The 26,512-nt window shown below is 44.2% G+C and overlaps 1 protein-coding gene across 5 annotated transcripts in view; it reads right to left on the bottom strand.

The window, feature by feature from the left end:
* TTC28 (tetratricopeptide repeat domain 28) overlaps nt 1-26,512 on the bottom strand; it is a 118,222-nt gene that overhangs the window by 55,231 nt on the left and 36,479 nt on the right. The gene's annotated exons all lie outside the window — the stretch shown is intronic.

Here is a 26,512-nt window from a genome sequence, read left to right on the forward strand (position 1 = left end):
CCATGGCCTCAGGCACCTCCAGGGATGGGGCACCCACAGCTCTGGGCAGCACTGCCAGGGCCTCACTGCCCTCTGAGTGAAGAATTGCTTCCTCACATCCAACCTCAATCTCCCCTCTTTTAGTTTAAAGTCACTCCCCTATTTCATATCACTATCAGACCATGTAAAAAGTCACTCCCTTCCTGACTGTAAGAGCCTTGCAAGTACTGGAAGTATTATCCGTCCCCATCTGCACTAGAAACCTGTACATTCAATACATACACATAAAGGTCTTCTTACTTAAACAGAATAAATCTTCAACTAATATCCAAACTGCTATTTCATTAGAGCTTGCAGACACATTCAGGATCCAACCCATGGAGGCAGAGATCAAGGAAAATCAGAAACGACAAGAGAAATTTATAGACATGAATATTTAATCCTTTTTCCATTAGCGAGCGTTGATTGTAGAACCATTTTTAATGAATTCAATGAAAGTAAAATTCTTTTCATTAACCTTTAGTATAAATGTGTTCTTATTGAACCAAACAAGCTACTGTACTGGAAACCAATTCAATGTTAATTAGATTACTAGCATTATGCTTTAAATCAAAGAAAATACAAAGAAGTAATAAATGTGCAGCAGCCATCATCATGAGCTCTCCAAGCAAAGCACGCTGTCACCTCAATCATGGTGTACGCTCTTAAGTCCTTTTTTCCCCAGAATTATCATTTAATTACTTTCTATACTGCTTCATCACAGAGGCAGGTTGATGCAGCATGTCTCTGATGGGGGCCTTTCAGGCCAACAAGGCTGGTTTCACAGACCCAAGACAAATATGCCTGCCTAATCCAATTATCAGGGATGAGGGCACAAATACACAGCAGCCAGCAAGGGAGCTTCATCTTGCATGTAGGCGAGCCGCACATCTCGTGCTTTACAAAAAGACAGAAGCCTGTCACCTCTTCTCTCATAATGCATCCTACCTGTATAGGTGGCACATCAGAAACACAAAGCAGAATGTCAGTTCAGCCCAGAACACTGTTTGTGTGTGAATACAAACAAGAGCCCCCCCCCCAAAGAAGAGCCTATTAATCTTAATCACATGAACATCTTGGCCAATTTTGCTCCTGCAAAAAAAAACCTTCGCTCCTCTCTCTTCCAGTTTCCAGCTTATGCAGAACCCTCTGCACACACCGTGCTCCCGAGAGTCCTTTAACAAAATAAATAAGCAGCATTCACAGCGTCTATTTCCTCTCCAAAAGAAGCATTCACAAGTTATTTTAGCATTGGAATGTAGATAACGTATCAAGGGAAGAAATCTGCTAACAGGAAACGGAGAGAATCACCCTCTGGAAGAGGAAAGGGAAAGGAAGGGCAGGGAGCCAGGGCTGCAGCTGAAGGAATGAGACACCACGCAGCTTAACAGCCCTGACACAGACAGAACCTTCCCACCCTTCACCAATCTAATCAGACTATGTGACGATCACAAGTGTTTGCTCTACGCTAAAAATCATATTAATTTACCAGAGATCCCGGGTGAGAAAAGCTGATTGATTCCTTTCAAGAAGATTAAAGCAACAAGAGGATGATGTTTAGCTACGGACAGGACAAACAGCGGCAGGTGCTTTCTGACTGCGGCTCCCTGCATCCTCAACATGATACAGAGACATTTATCCCACTCCCTGCACTGTTACATCAGATCGCACCTCACAAACTAATCTACTTATTTCAAAGGGTAAATGGCACCGGTCCTTTCCTGACAACTCAAATAGCCACAGCACTGGATAACAAACTCTGCTTTATGAACAGCTGTATTGAGGTCTGCTGCTGATGTACTGCTGCAGAGCTTCAAAACCACTTCACAACCAGGAAACACAAAGAGAAGACTGAGAGCTGCTAGAGGTATCTATGCAGAAGGACCATCACGGCCTAACAGAACTGCATGAAAATGCAGGTCCACGAGCCAATGTCAATCTAAAGGCACTAAACAAAAAGATAACTAAGCAAATTAATGCTCGTTTCCTATAGAATACACAAATTAAGTTCAATTACAGATCAGTGCTACAGCTTGCAAAACTTGCATGAGTGCTCAGGTTGTTCGTAGCCTCTCACCTTTCTAGAAGAGAAGGGCTTTCACATTTTCTTTTGACAGCTATATTATATTTGAATATATTATGTTAACGATTCAAAGCTCATGGACGTTTGCAATGAGTTCTGAGTATGCAAATTCAATTACCCTCAATTCTCTCTTTCACAGACCTGCTGCATGGCCAGCAGAACAAATGTGACACACTAAAACAAAGATGGAGATGACAGTAACACACAGGAGCGATGATTACTGCTAAAAATACTGGTTTACATAGTTAGACATGGGAGGCATACTATGCATTTGTAAATTGTATTAGAGCTCCTGTTCAGATTTAAATATCCTCCGTATGCCCCAGGTCACACTGTATCTCATACCTCCTACAGCACAGTCCCAGTCTCCATGTACAGATGGGTACAGAGTATTTTAAGCAGTTATCAGCCAGGACTTCTCCTTCCAGGCTCTTAGCTCAGGTGCATCACTACTTCAGCATAAAGATGCAACATCCAATACTACCTAGAAGTCTCCCTTCTCCAGCTCCTGTTACTAGGATGATACAATGAAATCCACAGTTACCTGTGTGCTTCCAGGCAGGCCAAGGGCTCCTGCAGATTTGATGCTAACAGATTACAGGTAGATGGAAAGAATTACAGTCCCATGGACAGCTTATATTTCCTCACTGGAAGGTTTTAAATTTAGTAGTTTGTATGTTAACCACCTCTTTTATAATGAGATTTCCTGGTAGAGACACATTTTGTTTAAGTAGCACCAGACCGATTGCACCAAAAAACCTTGACAGAAGCAGAAGAACCTCACTGCCCAACCCAAGAGGTCTGAGGAACAGGGTACAGACCCAACCACCCCACAGAACACAAGAGCTCTTCAGCCCATGCGATGGCTTCCTGCTAAGGGTTGGTTGCCCAGTTGCTCCCCACTTCTAAGATCATTTTGGGAAACAGATCCTCCCCATGGCTGCCTCACTGTGTTTCCAGTTCCCTCCCTCCCTGCACATCCCTGCCTCCACAAAATAGGTAACAATTACTTTGTGCTTTTACAAGAGGAGCTCATATTTACTCAATCCTAACAAAGCTGACAAAACAGTTACAAAAACCAACAAACGGTAACAAAGCAGATTGACTTCTCAACATGCCTTTTAATCGGTCAGCAAATTAAGAAACAATTCTAATAGGACTAGCAGAGTAATCCCATAAACCTCAGATCTTTTAGAAAGCCAGGCTTAAAACTTAATGCATGAACCCATGAATTACATTATCCAAATAGCACAGAATTTCTTTGTTTCGGCAATTCTACTTGGAAATCCTTGAGATTTTTCTTTCACTTTACTGCAGACAGCCTGGATAAAGAAAGGAGCAGCAGAACCAATAACTGTTCACGCGCTTTCACAATTAATAAAGCATGCACCAATAACTGACATCTTTCTACAGCCTCCTAAGATAAGCACCTAACAGTGCTGTTATCTTCAGTCTGAATGCAAACAAACATCCAGATACACACACAAAGACCAGCTGAGAACAGGAAGGACAATCTATATTTCATGCATGTTCCTTCTTGGGTCCCATATATTAACACACAGTGCTCCACTTTCACATTCAGACAGGCAGGCAGAAAAGGAATGTGAATAACACATAACAAAGTTAAAATTTCTCTTCTTTCCTTCCCCTTCACGCTGGATCAGCAAGGACATCACTGGACTAACAGGAAAACTAACATTATAGGTAATCTCCTTCAGTGGCCTATATTTCAACACTAAAATTACTCACTCTGATCTATGGTAAGGTGAAACCAAATCTAAACATTTCTCTCTGTACCTGTCTTTCTGGGACACCTGCAAGGATAATCTGGAAGCCTGTAGAGTAACTCAAACATAGCCAAAGTTCTGCTCTTGGCTGAAATTTGGCACTGGGTTCATCCTCTCAAACACAGCTGCTATCTCTGGTGCTTGGTGCCACCATGACTCTTCACCTACAGACTCATTGCTGTGCCAGGGGATGGCACTGCACGGTGAGCCCACACTTGGTGTCGCACATCTGTTGGTGAACAGTGAGAGAGGAAGGCACAACCAGCAGGAGCCTGCGGGGAAGGGAAGAGGATTAAAAGGTAAAAGGCAGCTTTAGCAAAGAGCTGATCTTATCAAGTCACTGATACTAAGCAAGGGAGATTGTTAATGGAAGAGAAAGTGAATACGTCTATTGACCTTCTGTTTGGGAAAGCCAGGCCGTATCGCCGCCTCTTATGGACATTTTTTAGTCAGCTGGGCAACTACCAGCAGCTCAGACAATACACACACTTCATACAGCCAAGTGGAGATAGTCTGGGAAAGAGGACAAGGAGGGAATAATTAGCACTTTCTATCCATAATAATATTGAAAACACTCCCAATACTCTGGAAACAAAAATAAATCATTCTCATTAACTTGCAGAATGTATTTGGCAGCTGATGTTTCAAAGCCATGCAGTAAACTGGCCCCATAATGAAGGCTGCTCAAACAGCAAGCCAACATACAGAACATCAGAGACCTGAAGTTACAGAGATCCAGCTCAGGGCCCACAGAGAACTTAACCTCCTCCTTCAGATGGGACTCTCCCTTTGCATTGTTTCAGAGCTGCCTCTTTGCCCCATGCTGAACAGAACACGTCATACTTTCATGGTAAGAGTATAATTTTTTTGTGGGCTTTTTTTCCTCCTTTGGCTTTAAGAAAAGTTTATTAACAAGAAGAGAACATGAAAGAAGACCTTCCTAATCTGACCCTCCAGTTTTGTAAATACAGACATGCCTGTGAGCCTTTTGATTCTCATCTCATCAAATGTCACTGAACCCGGATAACAAATTCACAGGTGCAATCTGAAATGGGATCAGAATGCAAATGCAATCACTAAAATGACTGACATTAAGAGGGTTCTGAACACAAAAGCTGTTCTAGGCAGAGCAACAGTAACCACCTCATAGTTAACAGAAAACAAACAGTAACAATAAAAATACAGTAACAAGAAATGACATTTGTGAGTATGAATGGAATTTCTTTTCTCCTACATGTCCCAAAATTCTGCTAAACAAAAGCAATTCCAGTCAGCGTAACCCAGATAATCCAGTGCTTTTCTTACCAGATAAGGATCAAAATATATTGTAATTGTTCAGACCAGGGACGTAGACTTTCATTCCGTACTGGCAGCTGGAGCAGACTCTGGTACAACCCTTTGGGCTCGTACCACTTTTCTCTGCAGAACCTATGGCAATAAATCATTCAGCTCCTTAGCGTGTCACCTATGCAACGCTTACAAGAATTAGAGAGAAAAAGCTGCAGGAGTTCGGTCCCATCTTACCACGGTCTCGTGTAAGTCTGTAGCATGAGCTCATCTTTCTGGAAGAAGATTTAGTACCAGGGTACAAGTATTTCTCTAAAAGCAGCCTATTTATTCTTTCGGCTGGACAGGATATGGTGCTGATAATAAATACTCTTCAACAGTTAGAACTGGGCCATCAGCTGGCACATCTGAGCACGCTGCCACATGGCCATCTAAGGTCACAGTTAGAAAACCAGGAACCCTAAATACGTCTCTGAAGCAGGGCAATGCCTTTAAGAACACAACGAACTGAAGACAACATACAGAAGTGATCCACGCTGCCCACAGCAAGTGTGGTGGCAAAGACTATCAAGGCTTTCATCACCAAGGCTGGGCAACCCATCTTACTCGTGCAGTTCATGATGCTCAGGATGAATGCTGTGTGCCCTGCAAGTCTCGTGTGGGAGCCAGACAGGCTCCTTTGGGGGCACCATGGGCTCCTGCAGCTCCACCTTTCATCCTCTTTGCTCTGCCCAACCCCTCACTTTCTGTAGGTGGTCCTTGCAGAGGCTGCAGGCAATACCACAGCACTGCCTGCTCTGTGCCCAACCCGCCTCACTAGAATTTATGTGGTCATTTTGTCATCAAACCTCGAGCTCTGAGAGTGACTCACTTTCCTAAGCAGCTGCTGGCTGACTTGCGACTGGGTAATGGAGATGGAAGAACAAAACTGGAATGGTATCACAAGAGTTTGGAGCAGAGAACAACTGTCAAATTAACATGGAAAAACTTGAAAAAAATAATAAATCTGTCTTAGACAAAGACTCTCATTGTACACATGGGAGGAAATTCAAAACACCTTTCTGTTCACGTCAGCTTCAAGCCCTGGACAACCAACTGTCTGAACAGAAAAGGCAAACCACAATGCTCCCTCAATTTGCCAGATCAGCAGATGACACTGAAAATAGCACGAATAATCTCCGATGCATTTCACCAGCCTGTGTTGAGCCTGCAGAACGCTTCCACGTGGGATGCACCAACCACCCCATGGGGGGCTGCTCCCCACAGCCTCCGGGTGAGCAAAGCCAACATCTGATGAATACAATGCTCATGGACTGAAGAAAAGGAGCAAAACACGGGAACAGTCACTATGGCTTCTTGGGGCCAGGCACCAGGTTGAATCTCTCCTCTCCCATTGTAACTGCTTTACAGCCAAATTTTAGAGAGAAATACGGGACAAATCTCTGCTGTGGGATTTCAGGAATGTGGGGAGAGGGAAGAATGTGCTTTAATTCAGAACACATGCAGCACATGTATAAATACTGCTTGCAGTCCATATGCATTCAACTCCTGCTTTCACAGTTAAAGCTGCACTGAGACAATTTTCCTCCCAAGTCAGTACACTCAGCTGGCACCTGAACCACCCCAAATTAACAGGAAAAGATCTAACAAATCCATTGTTTCTGCAGCACAGATTCTTCATATTCTTCCCATTTCCAAAGCAACTCTAACAAAAAAAATTCCTTGACAGTGGAAATTTCCTCTAGGTCCCATCTAGTCCACAGGGACAAGCAGCAATGGGGGGCAGGTAAAATATCACGCCTTACTTTACCAAAGGAGCTTTAATTTCTGTTATGAATTTATGCTTCCACTTCCTTCAGTGGGAGATGGTGCACAAATCACTTTCCCACAGGGTCTAAACAGAATCACAGAATCACAAGGTTGGAAAGGACCTACAAGATCATCCAGTCCAACCACCCTCCCATTACCATTGCTACCACAAGCTACACACCATACCTTGTAGCTAAATATAACCATCAGTAACTGAATCCAATTTTCGCTTACTTTGGTTAGCACAAAAATCAACAGCACAGCTTTCCACATAGCAGCATTGCTCCTTTCCTGCTTACTCCAGGCTTGCTCTGGAAACACAATCTGCAACCTAGAGCCTCCTCTTCAGAGAGCATCTCAAACCCATAACAACAGCACATGCAAACCATCTTTTTACCTTTACTGCCTGCAGCTCTTCCATCTTATCCAACAGTAAGAACCAGCCCAAGCTAGAGGGAAGTGCTCTAGACAAACAGCAAGCAATCCACGAATGCACAAATACAGCACAGTGTTTCAGGTTGGCAGACACAGAGATGAGTACAGCACCACCGAGAATTCCCCTGCAGCTCAGCAGGGACAATGTTTTGCTCTGTTTCTGGCTATACAACTTGTTTGAAGAGTTACAAAAGAAAAGTTAAGCCACCTTTCGTGCTGCTCAGCTCTAACACCAATCCCAGCACAGCATGACTGGCAATATAATATTAGAATAAATTGATTACATGGCACCTGTAAGGTGTTTCTTGGTTAAGTCTGGTGCAGTGGCAGGATTGTTTCTAACATTATTCATTTAATTTCATGTCTGAACTATGATTTATACTGCATGAACATTTGAGATGTATCTTCAAGTGTACATCTGCACACAATCCTAACAACATTTAATGTGTTGAGAAACTTAGCAGAACTCGGGTATATACAAACATGTGCTACTATTTGTATTCTCAAAAAGAAAAACAAATGAAAAGCAGTGCAAAGAAGGAACGGGGAAAAATAAAAACCATGTCCTAAAGAAAACAACATCCACCCAAACAATTCAGCACGCAGTTTCATTACCTCACTTTGAATTACTCATCTGAGCAGCAGCCTAAATGACCACCCCTCCTCTTCAGCATTTCTCCATGTTGCAGACTGGCAGTCTGAGCAAGTTTAGGTGGATAATACTGAAAACTCACAACAAAAACCAGAAATGAGACATTAAAGCATCTGGTCAGCCCACTGCACAAGGCTTGGCATTCACTGCAAAGACAGTCAGGGACATCTCAAAGGTCTCTGTCAGCAAATGCAGATCTTATTGACATAGGTGATCTAGATTCACAGTCAAGACAGTAGATCTTCAGCCAGCAGTTAGGCAGCTAATAAAACTAACAGCATGCAATGATGTGTGCTGAGACTACTGAAGATGACCAAAATCCAGAAGTCTGCACGTGCTCTTCCTCTTGCCCAGAAGATCAGACCCTTTTGGTTTTACTGTCTCTAAAACTGCTCCATGTCTTGCCTCCTTCTCTTCAATTCTTGGTAGATCAACCCATTTTCACCTTCTCTTTGACTGCATTCATTCTGAAAACCACCTAAGATTGTTGTGGAAATGCAGATATTTCTCCACATTGGAGTTTCCAGGGTCAGGCTGATGGGATTCTGAGCAACCTGATCTAATAAAAGGCACAAACGCCTATGGCAGGGGGGTGGAAATGGGTGATCTTTAAGGTTACTTTCCAAACTACTCTATGATTTAATGAAGTAAATTGAGATTAAAAAGGATTTAGCAAAAATTAATACAGCTGGAAGACAGAGACAATAACTTGCACGCCACCAATTTGGAGCTAGATTGGGCCATCTCCCATCCAACAAAACAGTGCTACTTTGTGATTTCAGCTTTAAACTCTGACACCCCGACCGTGCTCATGTCTTTAACATCCACATTACCTTGCCATCCCAGAATAGGCTGGAAAACGAAGGTCTCCTTGTCTGCAGATTGCTTAGTAACATCAGCAGACGTTTGAGGATACTGCCCACTTACAGAGATGTTTACCTAAGCTGAATACTGAATCTTGCAGTTTTTCATATGGTTAAAATCATGCAACTATGTAGGAAAAGTAATGAAGTCACCGAAAAGACTAGCTACTCTGGCAAGGTTCAGCTATAATAAAAAGACAAGTGATTTTGTTCTTAGTTACATGGAAAATCCAAGGGAGAAAAGCTCCGGTGAAAGTAAGCTTTCTATTTCCCTTTCAGCATTACGACAGAAGGTAACTGCAGTTCCTTCAAAAACCACAGTCACTCACCTGGACTGGTTTTAGCAACAAATATTTCTGACACAAAGCAAATGAAACACACATGTTTAATGCAGTCCCTTTGTGTGGAATTCTTACGTTGGCCACGGAGCCGATGCCGTGGATAGTTTATTGCTCCACACGTCGGTATTTCTAAGCCACAGGCAGGGGAAGACAATTGCCTGATTTTTTATTTTAATGTTTGTAGCAGACCATTGGGTTCTCTTTGAATCTCAAACTCTGTATGAGGATTTCTGTTTCTGCTCCCAAGTCTGATACGAGACATTTGAACTGAGTGAAGAACAGTTATTAATGAATCCTGGTGTCCAGTCCAGCTTGTTAGCTTCAGCTCAGACACACAATGGTTCCATCTCTCTTGAAGACAGGAAAGTGGGAGACAAGGATTCTGCAGAATTAACTGCCCAGGAGCAGCCAAGCCTCAGCATAGTGTGGTTTAGTTCAGTTAGCAGTCAGGTTAGGAACAGGGTAAGCGCAATCAGAAGATGATGCATACTTTCCTCATCTCAGCTCTGATTCTGCTCCTGCTTGTTGCAGACAGATTTGAACTATTCAGCAGTGAGGGGTGAGTACTAGAAGCAATCTCATGACACAGTGCAGAGGACATTCCCTGAGAGTCCGCCTTTCAAAGAATATCAGCCAAGCGTTTCTAATCCTCTTCCTCACGAGCTCTACCATCTCCGTTCACATCACCAAGTCACTTCATGCCTTTTTCATTTCAGTTCTAAAAAGGCACGTACAACCTTTAGCCTGGCACACAGCACAGCAAGCATGCACAAAGCAAATGAGCAGCACTGCAGGAAGGAGCCAGGAATCTCAGCTCAGCAATGGGCAGCTCTTGAAAGGCCCCCAACTAAACAACACCAAAAAGTCAACTTCGGCATCAAACGAGTCTCCATTTTCTCAAGTCCAGTGTGCCTTAGAGAATATAATCACTTCTGAATGACCAGACAGTGGCTGAACTAAAACTTCCTGGTCAAGAATGCAACCAGCATACGTGGATCTATGAAACAGTCGTGACTTGTTTCTTAATTGACAGTAGAATATGCTGTTATCCTTTAGGAAGGCCAAATCAACTAAGTTGAGGAGCACATTAAGACAGAGCACCCAGATGTTTGGAGGGATGCTCTGAACCACACAGAGCTGCAGCTCAGCCACTTCTCTCTGAGCACTAAAAGGACTTTTCCTGACCACCATTCCTCCACCAAACTTCTACTGGCAGTCACTTCTGGCAACACCAGCAGGTATAGTTTCCTCTGCCCACATGGGTGCAGTTGTGCTGCCTCCCAGCCTGCAGTCACCCCTACTGTGCTCAGTCAGCACCGCCTGCCAAGGAGGACAAAGCCAACGATGGGGACGGGAGGAAAATCCAGCCTGTGGAAATACTAAATATATAAATCTGTTTGGCTAAGGTGAACGTGGGAAAAATTCTTCAGGATGAGCGTCACACGTAGTGAGTTCTGCCAGATCATTACTCTTGTAACACAAAGGGGAGAAACACCGACCCTGAGTTTCCTTACATTGATTCGCCTCCTTTATCCCAGACCTCTGAAGCACCAAGTAATTTAGTAGTTGCTATAGAAACTACCAGATTTTATTGAACTGCCCTGAAAGGGTCAAGAGATAGCATGAAAGCAGTACATTTTAAATTATTTCCCTGCTACGCATCTGCTTCATTTCAACTGCCTTGCACTTCTCTGCTTTGTTATTCAAAGGCTATTTGGACAGACTCTGCAGCAGGTGTCATACCGCAGGGGGCTGCAACAGGTAAACCCCAAATCAGCTATGGTCATGCTTTAATAAGCTGTACAATTCCTCATACAGAGGAGCCATCCCAAGCCTGTTTTCACCCACATTTCACCAGTTTAATAATTCTGCACTTAATAATTCATCTCTTCCCCTCCAGCTCCGTCACACTCTTCCCCTTTCCCCTCTCATTTATGCATCTAACAATACATATGTGCAGATTCCATCACTAAGCATCACCACAGCTTTGGACTGTTGCCTGAACATAGCCAGCTTTGCTGCTCTGTGAACTCCCTGTTAGTACCTTTCATCCTTGTATACAAGTACAGAATTTAGACACTAAGGGACAAACCACACAGAACATCTTCAAAATATCTCAGCTTGGATATTAGGAAGAATGTCTTCTCAGAAACACAGTCAGGCACCGGCACAAGCTGCCCAGGGAGTGGTGGGGTCACAGTCCCTGGGGGTGTTTAAGGAGAGGGCGGCTGTAGTGCTTTGGGATGTGGTGAGTGAGCAGTATTGGAGCTGGGTGGACAGTTGGACTGCGTGGTCTTTGAGGCCTTTCCCAGCCTTAATGACTCTACAAAAAATACACTTAACCTTTTCTTGCAGCACAACCCAGCCAGAAGGCATTATCCTGCCTCAAATAAAGGAGCACGTGTCCCTAAATCAATTGCTTTCTCTCAAAAATCCTATCTAATCCCTTTAAACGTGCCTTTTGTTGTTACTTTGTTTATTCTCAAAGATATTAAAGCTTAACAACTTAAGGCTCTACAAGCTCTCCACATTTCTCCATTTCGATCCTACTTTTTAAGTGCTGAGACAATTTTAAATGGATTGTGGCAGATCACGAGATCAAACACAATACATCAGCTGACTTCACCTTACCCTTACAGCACTACACATGGCAGCTCTGAAGAGCCGGCTAATTGCAGGAGTCAGCCCACCTTCCTCATCTGATCATTAAGGGAGCTGGCTTGCAGGAAAGCCCCACAATACCTTCTCCTATACACACAGTACTCACCCATGTCCTCACTGCATCACAACACCTTTGATCTCTGCTCTTATTTCTGAGAATATTCATAAAATCCTCAAAACACTGAGGCATTAAACCAAAGCCTACAGCCTAAGCACAGTCCTGTGAGCTAAAAGCATGACTTGCTTGCATTTTAGTACCATGTATTTCCAGTAATGGCTTTTCTGCAAACAAAGCCTTTATTCAGGATACAGACCTCATGCTTAATTAAATAACTTTCATCACTACCTTTGAGAATCCTAAGTTCTTGGAGCATAGGATACTGAAAAAAGTATGATGGAAGATTTGAGCTCTATAAATTAGTTACTGGTCTTTTGCTTTTCATCCTATACATGAATCAACTCAGACTAATTTTGTTGCCCTGGATACCTCTTGGGATTTATCAGATGTAATGATGAGCGCTGGACCCTGCAAGTAGTAGAAAGGGGGAAAAAAAGGGAAAAATAAGGAGAGGAAAAAAAGAGGAGAAATAAGATGAAAAATGAGAAGGAAGAAGCAAGGTGCTTCTGAAGATGGGAGAGAAGAGGATTAGGGTTGCCAAATGTACAACAGGACCAAACAGCACAACTCAGACTGCCCTGGAAATCTGCTGTCGATAATAGAAATTCACAGGCAGCTACACACCAAACACTGCAAAGCTGGCAGGATTTAAATCAATTCTCAACCACCAAAGACTGATCCACATCTAACAGAGCTGACGCAGCCCACATCAATACTGACTGACCTGGTGACATAAGTAATTACCTCCCAGTTCATCCTTTAAATGACAGAAGAATCCTTCCTAGCTGAGCTATTCCCCTGAGCACCTCTCTGGGAAGAAAGGGCAGTGTCCCTGCAGCAGAGCTGTGAGCTGCAGCATTCCCACAGGAAGGACAAGCACTCGCTGATGAATGCCCCTTTCCACTTGTGCTTACATTAATTTTGTGAAGCATCTGATTATTTGAAGAAATAATACATTTAATACAGAGCACACTTGGCTTTGATGATAATCGATGTTTTCTGTTAGTTTTATTAAAGAAACATCTCTACCATTTATATGAAAAAGAGAGAAAGGTAAAAAATGAAATCAGTGACGATGACCGGATGCTCCCTTCTTTCTTCCTCACTGAACACACCTGGGACTTCACTGTCACTTGTCTATGAGACGGGCTCTTTGCTTTTGGTAGCTGAACCTTGCTAAGCATCCAAAAAGGAAAATGTCTTTCATGAGCACTGTGAACTTACATAATGTCATATATTCCCTGGGGTAACCAGCTCCATACCGCATTCCTTATCATCAGTCACGGGAGAGCGCAGCCTGTCATTGTGGTTCATAGCGTTAGCTGGGAGGATTCCACAGAGGTATATTCTTCAGTTAACTGTACCATCAATACACAAAAGAGAGAACTCTTATTTGAAATACAGAACAATTGGGAAATACCTTTTTCTGTGAGCAGGCTGCTTCCACCGCAGCACGGCAGAGGTTATTTTGAGCTGACTACTTTGACTGAGTTCAGCTGTAAGTAATTAAATTTAGTCATAGAAGTCTGATCTATAAATGGAACCTACAAAAGCAATTACCATAGCTTCCATTAGATTGGTAAGCAATGGCAGCCCTGCTTGATGTAAATTTAAAGGAACACTGTTTATACCGCACGAGAAGTCACAGTAACTCAATCCCCTTGCAGAGATTTACTTCCAAAGTTACACTTCACAGTGAATACAGTCACAGGTTATACATCTCAGCCAGGCTCCTTCCACTTTAACAGCCACACAGGCAAAAAAGACAATCATATAATACGACTTAAAGTGACTTTTTGGCTCCTGCTACGTACCCAGGAACTAGATGAAGGGAAAAGCTAAGTTAAACATGAAAGAGACAGGGTGACTAAGCATCAACGTGTTTTAAAAATGTATTTTGTACTCTTTTTGCTCCCGTTGGAATCAAGACTATGAAAAGTGGATGGAGCTGTGAACGAGCTGGTATCTCTCAGCCCAGATACGCATTAACTTCTCAAAGCTCTGTTCTACAGGTCAAAAATCTTGGCACAGAAACAGAGCAAAATGCATGAAAGCACTGAAACACTCTGAACAAGCAAAATAACTGAAGAGAATTTGTACTACTCTGCTGTCACACAAGAGCCATGAATCTTCCTGCCAAGCTGTGCACCTTCGGCCCCTCCACTGACAACCAAGGGAGAAGGATAACAGCTCCTTAGATGATGTGTCACAACTCCTGCTGAGGACCTAACAATTACTAATGCTACCAAGGAGGTTTTCCTCATTTCTTAGGACAAGGGGGAATGGTTTTAAAGCTGAGACAGGGAAGGTTTAGGTTGGATCTTAGTAGGAAGTTTTTCACCCAGGGGGTGCTGACACACTGGAACAGGTTGCCCAAGGAGGCTGCGGATGCCCCATCCCTGCAGGCATTCAAGGCCAGGCTGGATGTGGCTCTGGGCAGCCTGGGCTGCTGGTTGGCGACCGTGCACACACACAGCAGGGGGTTGAAATTAGATGAGCATTATGGTACTTTTCAACCCTGATCGTTATATGATTCTATGACAAAAGTGAAGGTGTACAGGCAATCAGTACCCAGTCACCCCTTGTATACACCATCTCTTTTCCTATTATCAACACATTGCTTTCTTCCAGCCAATTAGAAGAAATAAAACAATAAAAAGAAAACACACTACAAATAAATTCTGCCATTTCTTCTTATGCCAAGGCCCGTTGGTCTCAGCAGCCTTCAGGTTTTGTATACTCCCTGATTTCAGTTCTCTGCACCTGACCTTAATAGTCCCTTTTACTTTTCAGACTCTGATTTAGGTACAGTGCTCTCTCTCATCCAGCAAGGACTGTGGAACCGAAGACAAACATGTAACAAAACAGGATGTCTCTTTGTAGCATTATAAATACAAATATTTGTTGGTCTCCTCCTCCGTCACACAGGAAATTCCAGGCTACTGTGTCTGTATGCACGTGGCACACACAAACAACAAGAAGCTGATGGACAGAAACAGTGACAGTTTCCCATGTTCAGTAAGAAGTCAGGATCATCTCTGCACGTTCCCTGACCCAACAGCTGTGTATCCATGTGTATACTGCATGCTCAGGGTCAGCAAAAGCCTGTTCTTTTTGGTCAGTATGACTTCTCACACAATAGAATTTTCTTTGGGGGATGGAAAGCTGAGAGAAGAAGCTATCAAACAATTCTGCTGACACATCAATTTGTGACTGTGTGTTTGAAAAGCAACCGGAGATTTGGCACAGTGATCCAGGGTAGAAGCAGCCGACAGCCACCATGTCCTCAATGAGAGCATCTCCTCTATACACAACAGACACAGCAGCCATTTTTGTGCCATACAGGACATTAAACTCCACAGCCTCTTATCACTTATCTACCCTAAACGGGGATGTAGTAGTTAAAAACAGACTGGAGTTGACCAAAATGTTTCCTCCTTCAGCCATACAGTCTCATTTTAAAAAATGACAACGTAATTCAACAGCGCCTCAAGGTTTAAATTTTAATCATTTCCCCTTTACCCTTTCACACTACTACTCCCAAAGGAAATTCATCTTGAAAGCATCACCGTTTCAAGCACCTGAATCAATAAGCCTCTATTCTGAAATACACAATAGCAAGGGAATGCATTTTCCCTATTAAATACACACCCTACATGCATATGTCGACTCTCAGGCACTCCTTACACAACCTGCTACGTGCTCCCTTCACATCAGACACATGTATGCACCAGGGGTGAGAAGACACCAAAAACTGTACCTTCCAATGGGTCAGAGAGGTGATGAGAGTGTGCCATCAGCAGAGCTGCACCATTTACCTCATTGCTCCTGGTGCTCCTCCTGCCTGTGAACTGAGTATAGGTTTATGAAGGTAGCAAAAAGGCACAGCAGTGCTGTACGCTGCAAGACAACAGTGGGTACAGTTCTGCACAAATGCTGTTCAAACCCACACAGCAGTCAGCCTGCCAGCCCCATAGAACTCCAACATACATGCATCTCTTTTTATTGTCATACACTTCATCATAACCAACCTTCAGTCCAGCACCGTGTGATCCACAGGGACAACCATCACCTTTCTTTCAAATACCTTTAGAAGCACTAAGCAGGGACTCTGCCATCCCTTAGTCATTCAACTCAGTCATTCAAAGCCAACTCTCCTCTGAAAATCCCTCTTGCTCTCATAGGAAGGCCTGTACTTCATGCATCACAGATTAACCAGAAGGGCTTTGCCGGCTCTGGTCTCCCAGAGGCAATTAGACACTGAACAGCCCACCTGCTGCCTGCATCAGACGTGGCTTCACGCTGCCTCTAACTACCAAGAGCTATTCCTTCCAAATGAGTCACTACTGCAGCACAACTCAGCTCTGCTTCTGGAGACAACCTGCTGATCGTGGGACAGAACATGAAGCAGGGCTTAGCCCGACACTATAATGAGGCGAATCTCATTTCTGTAACAGGAGAACCTACATGAAATCACCTCAGTGAAAGGACTCGATTCAGCTCATAGGGATGCTCAGCATTCAGTTCTCTTCAGTGCTGTTGGTTACATTAGAAATACACTCTGTTAGCACAGAAACACAAGCTGTTAGTTGTTTGCATGAAAAGAGCAGCTTAAATGGCAAGTCATTGAACTGCACAGCTCCTCCAAGGAAAGGCAACTTGCCTCCCCAAGGTACACTCCACAGTACTTCACCATAACTGTGAGCCAAAAGAAGGGTTCACAACCTGCTCTCTGCAGCCACAGTTGGGTGTGTGTCGGCGACGCTCAGCTGATGCAATTGGAAAGTACCCAGAAAAATAAAGGCTAAAGAAAAAAAGCAGGATTGAGAACTAGCACAAAGGTGGACAGAACATTATTTCTATAGTATCTTATGAGACTACATGAGAAGTAAGAATCTAACTGCCACGAGATGCAAGAGAACAGGATGCTTGGCAGAAGGGAGTATTTTTAAAGCAGAGTCTTGGAAAACAGCATGCAATTGCTTATTCAGAAAGTCCTAGATCCCACTTTCCTATCTAGGCTGCAGTCCAAACCTCTGCATCAAAGTGACACGGCTACTGACCCTGTGCAGTACTTATTTTTTGAAATCCCAGATAACTGCAGAAGAACAAATGGTACAGACAGATGACCCCTATCAGCCTGATTATGTTAATCCTGACGGGAGGGCCATGGAAAGGGCTGCTTCTCATCGTGTCCCTGCTGCTCTGCTCGGTGAGTCCCACCTAACCCAAAGGCCCCTGAGGCCAAAGGAACACACAGCCCAACAGCGATTCTCCTGCCAATCTCAGGGTTACGCTTCTACCTCTACCTGAAGCATTTCATTTCTGTTTGTCGGTAAAACAAAAAGCAGTAGCTTAAAACAACAAGCTTTAAAAAACTCTTTAGAGCAAGAGACAATTCATTACCCTCATTGTTTGAATACTGCCCCAACTCCAATGGCTGCTTCCCCCTCGCTAATGTATTCCCATTCCCCCCACAGCATCCCAAGCCTAAATAAGCTCTCCCCAACCTATCCCTGTTAATACACACTCAATAATCTCAGACTTTCATGTTCCTCGTCTGCTGTCAGTTATCCAAATGATACAAATTTAGCTGCTTTGATCTTTCCTCATACATCAGTCCCTCCAGGCCCCTAATCACTTTTTTCACTCTTCTCTGAACTCCCTCCAGTAATGATGTGATTCTAATCCTCAGAAAGGAGAGCCTTTGGCTTCGGTTGTTCACGCAGATGCGAGCAAACTCATTCGCAGAGACTTCACAAGCTCCACACGCACTGCTGTCACCAGCAGCCACGCATTAAACCATGACACCGACACAAAGACGGAATTGTCTCCTGAACACCAGATACCAGCAGCAGAAAGAAAACACAATAGAAATGGAAACCATCGACTTGCAGCATTTCAGCGGCAAGTAATACAAGCCCTGCTCATCCTATCCTGATAACGCACCTGGCAGCCCAGAATGGAGATGATGCTATTAATATTTCCACTCATTTTTGCACAATAGTGGAAACCAAAGAGTGCTGTCAGCAGGAGAGCCTCAGGGGGCCACCAATGCCCGACTGATGCAGTAGCTCAAGGACAGCTCTGAAGAGTTTCCATATTCACAGGCTTGGTGTTAATTGAGTTAAAACCAAACTTTTCTTTATTTCACTATCTATTTAAATAGGGTAGCTGACAGAAAACTTGTGTTAGTGTACAGCAAGTTGGGACAGCTGAAGCAGAAGGAAGACTGGTGCTTGTCTTCTACAATCAGCTTCTGTATGTTGAGCTTGACAGAGCGCACAGGAAGCACACGTAACAAAAACATACCTTCACGGTTTAATATTCCTTTTTTGTTTTCCAGTATCACAAATTCACAGCTGAGGTTGGAGGGGAGTTTACAGACCCCCCATCCCCACCCCTGCCGTGTGCTGGCTGCCCCCAGCTCAGGCTGCCCAGGGCCCATCCATGGCCTCGGGCACCTCCAGGGATGGGGGCACCCACAGCTCTGGGCAGCACCTTCCTCACATCCAACCACAATCTCCTCTCCTTTACTTTAAAGCCCCCCTCCCATGTCCTGTCACTATCAGACCATGTTAAAAATCACTCCCCCTCCTATTTGTAAGCACCCTGCAAGTGCTGGAAGCAGCAGTGAGCTCTCCCCAGACCCTTCTCTTTTCCAGGCTGAGCAGCCCAGCTCCCTCAGCCTTTGTGCCCAGGAGAGGTGCATCAAATATACCAGTTTGGGGGGTTTTGGGGTTATTTTTGTTTGTTTTGTTTTTAATTTCTCCCACTACAGCCCCTGAGACAGAAGATCTGCAGACAACTCCCTAGTACAAATTAAGAACAAATTTGTGTTCCATATGCTACTTTCACACGTTTTTATTACAAACACACTGCAGCGATGCTCCAGCTTCTGCCTCTTCTCTTGACCTGCCACAGAACAGCAGGCAGGACACGCAGCTCCCAGCTGCCCTGGCCAGTCCTGAACTTTGCTGCCATCACCAAAAGGCTGTATCAGACAGGGTGGAAATAAGAAGGAGGAATAATACCAGACAAAGTGCACAGCTAAACAGGAATGAAATTCATTAAGGAACAGAACCAGATGAAGTCATGGCTGCTTTTGTTTCTCTTTGGCACAAAAAACTGAGAACAGAACAAAGAAGCAGCACATAAGCACTGATGGCTTCAAAGAGGTGGTCATACTCAAAAGGCTCGAGACCATTAACCGGCAGAAGTTAATCCTGATGCAGTGAATCTCAGGATAAGGAAAGATCTGGCAGAAACCTGCAGGTGTTTGGGGACACCACACACTGTCACTGGGCTACAAAGAGGGAGAGAAGGGCACGAGACTCTCCTCATTTCAGTGCCAGGCTGCCCAATTGGAAAAGGTCAGCAGGACTCCTAGGAGATGGAATGCTTTTTCCCCAAGGCTAATTTAAATGTACAATAACCAACAAACTGAGAGGCATCACAGCATGTTTGCAGGAAAGGCAAGCATGCTTTAATGGAATGAAGAGTTGAACAGCAAGGTTTTTCTGCCACCCATCTCACAGGGAAGCGATCCAGGTCATAGAAATGCACAAAGTCTGCATCTGGTTCACTGACCTAATGAACGTACAGCTCCACAAACATCTGTACCGGCCCTTTTGGCACAGAAAACATCACTGAAGTGGAACATCCTGCAGGAGGACTAACAGTACATGTTTGGTTACCACGAAAGTACAGTCTGCAGGGAAGTCAGCATCTCCGGAGCTGCTCAGGGCTGTGTCCAAGCAGACAGCTCCCAGCAGGCCACATCATGCCGGGTGTCTGGCAGCTTAACAAGTTCCCAGATCACACAGGAACACCAAAGCTGCGCTGGTACAAAACACGTGAAAACACAAAGCCATCAGACAAAGGATTCCAGCTTTGCTCCGTATTCCTCCTCTGGCTTAAGAGTTCTTCTAGCTGCGCTACATTAATCTCTCATTGATTGAAATGCTGTAAGTGCTGGCTCCATATCCACTTAAACTACAGCAAAACCTGAATTCTCTCCTTATCAGTACCACAGGAAAGTGCCTTCAACATAACCCACGGGCTCTGCTTTACACAACTTCCCACTGTACACAGAGGGATCACGCTGAGTCCCAACTCATCCCAAAATGACCCCAATCCCTCCAGTCACCCCTTATATCTCCACCTCCTGCACACACCACCACTCCTGGGGCAGAACACTGACCTCCTGCCCTGGCACACTGCACGTGAGAGCCAGAAGCCTGATGCAAAAGCCAGATGGTGGAAACATCTCACACTGCTGCATTTCAGTGATTAAAAGGGATGGAAGGAAGAGGGAGCAAGCTTCTGTTGGGCCGCAGAGCAGTGCATCAATAAGCTGTATGCCCAGAAGGGCACAAACACTGCACTACGAGCTCAGAGGAGATAGAATTCTTCAAAGCAGGAATCGGAGCACAGAAGTGCTGACAGAAGCAGAACGATCGGAATCACAGCAGCAGGAGCCGCCATCTCAGCACTGCTTTAATGGCCGCTGGTGATGCGTCTCCATGGCAGCCAAGACTGCAATGAAACTGCTGCCTGAGAAATTATGGGTCTGATGATGGCAGGGCCGGGAGACTAAACAACAAGCATTCCAGCTGCAGCAAGTCTGGCTCACTCCGCTTTGTGTCTAAATGAGAGACTGGAGATAAATAGAAATGAAAAGCTCTGTCCAATTCGGTCCATAACAAAGCTTGCCACTGAGACTCAATGCCTCACAACACTCTGGTCAGCTGAGGACCCGGTGCAGAAAAGCCAGTTGCAGGGCTGCAGTCAGAAGACCCAGGGCAAGGATTTCTTAGCAGGTTCAGGTGGCTCAGGGACAAGTGGTTTGATGGTGGCTCTAAATGACCTTCTGCACAAGTCAACAGCTTCAGTGCTGCCTGCCTCCAAACTGCCAAGAAGTGTAGGCTGCACCCTTCAAAGGATTTGATGCCCCTTCAAAGAGAACATCATTTTTCAATGACAATCAGTATCAGGCAGCTAAATCCTTGGGTTCCAGCAGAATCTGAATCCTTCAGATGGATTCAGCTCAACGTGGTGAGTCAAACAGCAGCAAACACAGGGAGCAGGGACACCCCCCTGTCTTCCTTTGATAACAATCAAATCCAAAACCCAGATAACAACCAGGGTAGAGCTTGATAATAAGACTATTACTGTTATGGCATGTTGTACAAATGGCACAAGGCATTTCTGCTAACAGTGGCCTGAAGGTATCTGCAAGATCTAGGGCCATTCATGCTACAGTGAAACAGAAGTCGGCATGAAGAATGCAGATTAACATAGGTAACACACGTATCTATTATGGAGTGAAGCCTAATTTTAGCTGTTTATTGGAACAAAAACACTAATCAGTCAATGTTAAGATGATTAATGCAATAAGATTAAAAATAGAAAATCCATTCACCTATTTAAGAAGTAAACGCTGTACCTGGCAGTTAATCAATCTTTTATGCCTCGAGTCGTTAGATGCTTTAAGCAAACAGCAGACTAATTCTTGCTGCCAAAGGCTCTGCATGAAGACTACCTGAACTGCAGCTGTGCTGCCACATCAGAAGCCATGCACCTCCTCTCTAAATAAGGGGGGAGTCCACAGACCATCACAGCAACAGAATGACCACAACCACTGCGGTGAGCAGGACCTTGGAGGAAAATCTGAGCTATTAAGAGGCAACTAAATCAGGCAAAAAGCCACCAAAATTGGGCAAAAGAATAATAAATCAGCACCTGGAGTGGCAGATTCCACTTTGTGCGTGTATTGTAACAACTTTTCATGAAGTTTTAGTCACAAATCTAAATTCAATCAGCCCACTCTGTGTATACGCCTGCCATTCAACTATCACACGTAAAGATTTGCTGCATATTGTGATAATAATTGGAAAGAATTTTAATGATGCCCCAGGAGACCTGCCTTCTCCAGCGGACAGAGACACGCGGCCCATCTGCATCCTTCCATCCAATGTTCCTCTGAAGCATTATTCACATCAGCCAACCTACTACACAGAGCAACTCGCCGGGCTGCAGTAACCCTTAACATTCAGTGTTTATCATTTCCTGCTTTTAAAGCCACAGAACCAACGAGGAACTTTAAGTACTTACTTGGAGACTTATCACAGATGGTTTTCCTAACAGCAGAACTGGAATAGGAAGAAATAATGTGAAAGCAAGCTAAAGAGCTGTCAGTCCTGACAAGGTAGCATCTGCAACTGATTCTGCAACCAACTTTTGAGAAGGACAGCCAAGCTTCTTACAAAAAGAACTATGTAGAAGGCACAGCAGTTGCCAATGTTTCCATGGTTTGGACACTGGAAATAGAGAAAATAAGATGACGGGGTCCAGCCTGCACTGGGGGTCTCAAACTTAAACACAGTTGCAAGCAGCAAGTTACAGCCATGTCAGCATCAAGATCTTGTCTCAGGTGAAACAGATCATATGTACCTTTGCTGCCAAGACTCTTGATCTGTAACAGGGGGTCCCCAAAAGCATTCCTCCTCTGCCAATCCTCCTGTGCCTTGAAGAAGAAACAGAAAAGCTAATTTCTAGTTAGACTGCAGCATTAGACTGTTCTATAGAGGAACTGTAAGGAAGACTGCCTTTTCAAGCAGGATTACCACGCCTTCCTTCTTTACTTAAGCATCATTTACTAGATCTCTGCTTACAAAAACTGCTTATTAGTCACCCGACTAATGAAGCACACGGCTGTCCCCAGCACCAGCTGGCTCCTCTACCACGTCAGTTTGATGCAGCTGCCATCATTAGCTTCCCAGGGAGAGCTCTTCCACTTCGCTGGGGAGCAGATGACAATCTGGCCCAGTCACATTCGCTCCCTCAGTGCCCATCACAGCAGTGTCTGTCAGCCTTTCAGACTGGGTGTTTGCACTGATGGTTGGGAATACAGCTCTCCATACCCAGCAAAGCACAGCCTGTTCCCTCAAACCACTGCACACTTCTGTGCTACAGAACAACAAACCTTCAGCACAGGGGACATAAAGGAACAAGGCTGTGGGCCACTAAGAGCCTCCTTACTAATGATCCCAGAGTGCTGGGATTGCTATGTAACCAAAGGAAGCACCAAAGGAAGCTTCCAGCAATTTGTGGAACGCTTCTCTAAGCCATGATGCAATTAACCGCCAAGAAAGTGCTGAGGTAGGCGGAATTAGGAAGTTATAACAAGTACATAATCCTACACCATTTACATTTAAAACAGCCGAAGTGCTTGTAACTCAGTGCTGGAAAACATTTATTTCAGAAGATGATGCCCATCCTCCAAGCAGGACAAATGAAACAATCCGGCTTCAGAACCAGAGCAGGAACACCCTCAGAAGAGCACAGCTCCTCACCATCTCCTGAGCCAGCTTATCCCCACTCACAGTGAACATTCAGCACCACCGATACAACCACAATTACTCCAGCTCTTAATTAGTGGGTAGGAAATTTGCATCAATGTATCAGTATGGAGATCACTGGCTTCACAAAATACTCCCACATAAAAATAACGGTGCAAGAGCTTCCTATTCTTGATGCAGTAACAAGTGAACTGGCAGACAAAGAAGAGTAACTTGTTGCTTTTTCAAGTGAATTAAACATTGTCTATTTCCTCAGCATCAGATCGGAGTCTGAACAGCACAATGGATCAAACAGTAACACCTTTGAAATGAACCGACATCATCATTCACTCCCTTCTTGTCCCAGAGCCTTCATCCTCTGAACTCTAATTGTCAGACTGTTTTCCTCCCCAAGCTCAGTCACTGCTCTGTAACAAAACGCGAGTGATCTCTTTTAAGCCTCTAAACTGCAGAGTTTTAATTACCATAAAACTCATGAGACTTCTGCTTTTTAAAGAGCAAAGTCGAACAAGAAAACCCTCACTTTCTATTGACCCTGGATTTCCCTAAGTGTCTACTTAAAATAAAAAACACAAATACATAAAATCCAAAATAAAAACCTCCATTCTCTTCCTAAAAGACAGTGAAGGCAAAACAGGACAAGGCCCTAAGCTTAAGCTGTTGTCAGAAACAGAACATGATTTAACACTGATGTTGTCCGGCAGTGCCGGTATAACATCACTAGGGCATCGGCTACTGAAGATGATAGGAGTTTCTCCAGAAGCTCCAATGAGTTTTAGGTTGGGCTGCTCAGAGAACACTGCTGGTTAGTGAGGAAAACAACACGCAGGCCCCACAAAACGCTTTTAATTCCTGCCAGCTACACGCAACACGGAATTAAGGAAAACATATTAAAAAAAGACATCTGTATTTAAAAGAAACAACCAACAACCCACATCGTCACACAACCAGCTGCAGTAAGATGCGCGACACAGTGACCTAATGCTGAAAGATTTCGCTCGTTCTAATAGCTGGCGTTAATAACATTCATTACAACAGAAAGAAGGCACGACAAGCAAGCGCTAGGCTTCCTTCCCAACCGCTGCAGGAGGGGTCACACTCGGTTTTTAACAATGGAAACATTCCACGTTTCAAAATATCAGGTACTCATTCACAGTCAAAGCTGAAGCACAGCTGGGGCTCGTGCCTGTACAGCGATTTTCTCCCTCTAATGTGACTTTGATACTGAGATGTGTTAAATCTTAGATTTTATTGGCAGATGCTGACTGTATTTGCCTAACCTCTGAAGCTTGCTGATTGACAGTGTTAATGTATCTTTTTAATAGATGAAAAGGGAAATGACAACGTTTGGCTCACATTCAAGCACATTTCTTAATAAGTGCAAAATACCCTACAGCTCAATCTGCCTTTCATACAACCTGCAAATTCTATTCTTTATTGTGCTGCTAATAACTGCTGGCATACTGAAGGAAACAGGAGCTGGATGGGAATGCTTGGCTGCAGGAGCTGTTTCACTTCCTGAAAAGACATTTGCTTCCTTCCTGCAACGATCCGATCTCAGACATCCCAGACAGAAGTTCAATGTTACTTCCAAACCTTTTCTCAGCTCCTTCTACAACAAAGTTCAGCCCCAAACCTTCTGAAAGCAGCAGATCTGCTGACAGGGATTCCAGTATCAGGGGTTTGCATGGACTGCCAGCCTCAATGCTGCCTCCTTCCATCCTTTGAATAAAGCACCTTCTGCCTTTCCGTGCACTCAAGACGCTCTGCATGTGTTCTCTCCATGACTGTTGATGAGTGCATAAGCATTAACGTATTGTAGGGTTCCACAGCCTAGAGTTCCCCTCCACAAGGCATTCATAGCTGGGTACGTTTCTCTGATGTATTGTGTACTCAGTACAACATCATTTTGTGCCATCACTGGGTAGTACTGAGGCTTTCATGGCTTTATTTATGACATAAGCAGAAGTGGTATCCCTTCAGGCACTACCTAGAGGCAATGCTATTGTTTGCAATCGACATTCGCATTCTTATGATCCTGGCAGTGCTGCCAGAAAGGGAACAAAGCTGGCTGCTCCTCTTTTCAGCACTGCAGAGGCCACAGCTACAGTACTGGGGAGCCCAGACTTGCCCCAGCACAACAGATGAACTATAGAGACCTACAAAGGACCACAAAGAGGGACGGAAGCCTCTCTCCCACCAGGAAAAGCTGAAAGAGCTGGAACTCCTCAGTTTGGATGAGAGAAGGCTTGGGGGATACCATCAACATCTATAAATATCTATAAACAAACAAAATTCCAGCCACATTTTTTTTGTTCTCCCATCTCCTTGGGTACTATCTAAAAGCCTCCCTAGGAGAATAAAAACCTCTCTGATAATACAATTTGTTACTGACGTCCAAAGGAAATTGGAGATAGTGAGGAATTTCCTGTAACACAATTCTTCAGTGATTCTTTTGAATAAATAGACCAGATTCGATAGAATTGACATTGAAATGTTGAGCATAATGACAAATCTCTCTTTCTTTATTTTTACAAATGTCAGCTACAATAGCAACCACATTATAGCAAGAGCTCTGTGCAGCTCCAGAAGCCAATGATGAGAGGGCATAGGAGTGTCTAACCTAATTCAGTAACTGCTGGTTCCAACAGTGGGCATTTATTTTGCAAAGCAGTAAAAGAAAAGGCTGAATTTTAAAGGAAAACTGCTTTTCTCAACACAGAACTGTCTGCTATGAGAAGGCCGGGCTGGCCGAGCTCGGGACTCTGACCATCCAAAGCTCACTGGGATGATAACATGGCAACAATGGAAGCGGTATTTCCAATGTCTGTTACTTTTCAAAGTCCTGCCACTGTAACATCATTTAACAATGGTAGTACTTGGGGCTAAGAAATTCCCTGCTATGCCAGAACTCCTGGCTTTATAGTCTCTCAGTACTTCACAGGTGTAATTAGGAAACCAGAACTCCCACAGGCAGAAAGGTACCAGGGACGTGCCAAGAATGCAGCAAGTCTGGGAGTGAGGATGCTATGGTACGTGCTTCACATTTTGGCAGCCTGGCAGTGGGGTTTCACTATGCAGACGCACCAGGTACG

The sequence above is a fragment of the Coturnix japonica genome, chromosome 9, assembly GCF_054131305.1.
Source record: "Coturnix japonica strain WE chromosome 9, WE-NBRP24, whole genome shotgun sequence".
Taxonomy (NCBI): domain Eukaryota; kingdom Metazoa; phylum Chordata; class Aves; order Galliformes; family Phasianidae; genus Coturnix; species Coturnix japonica.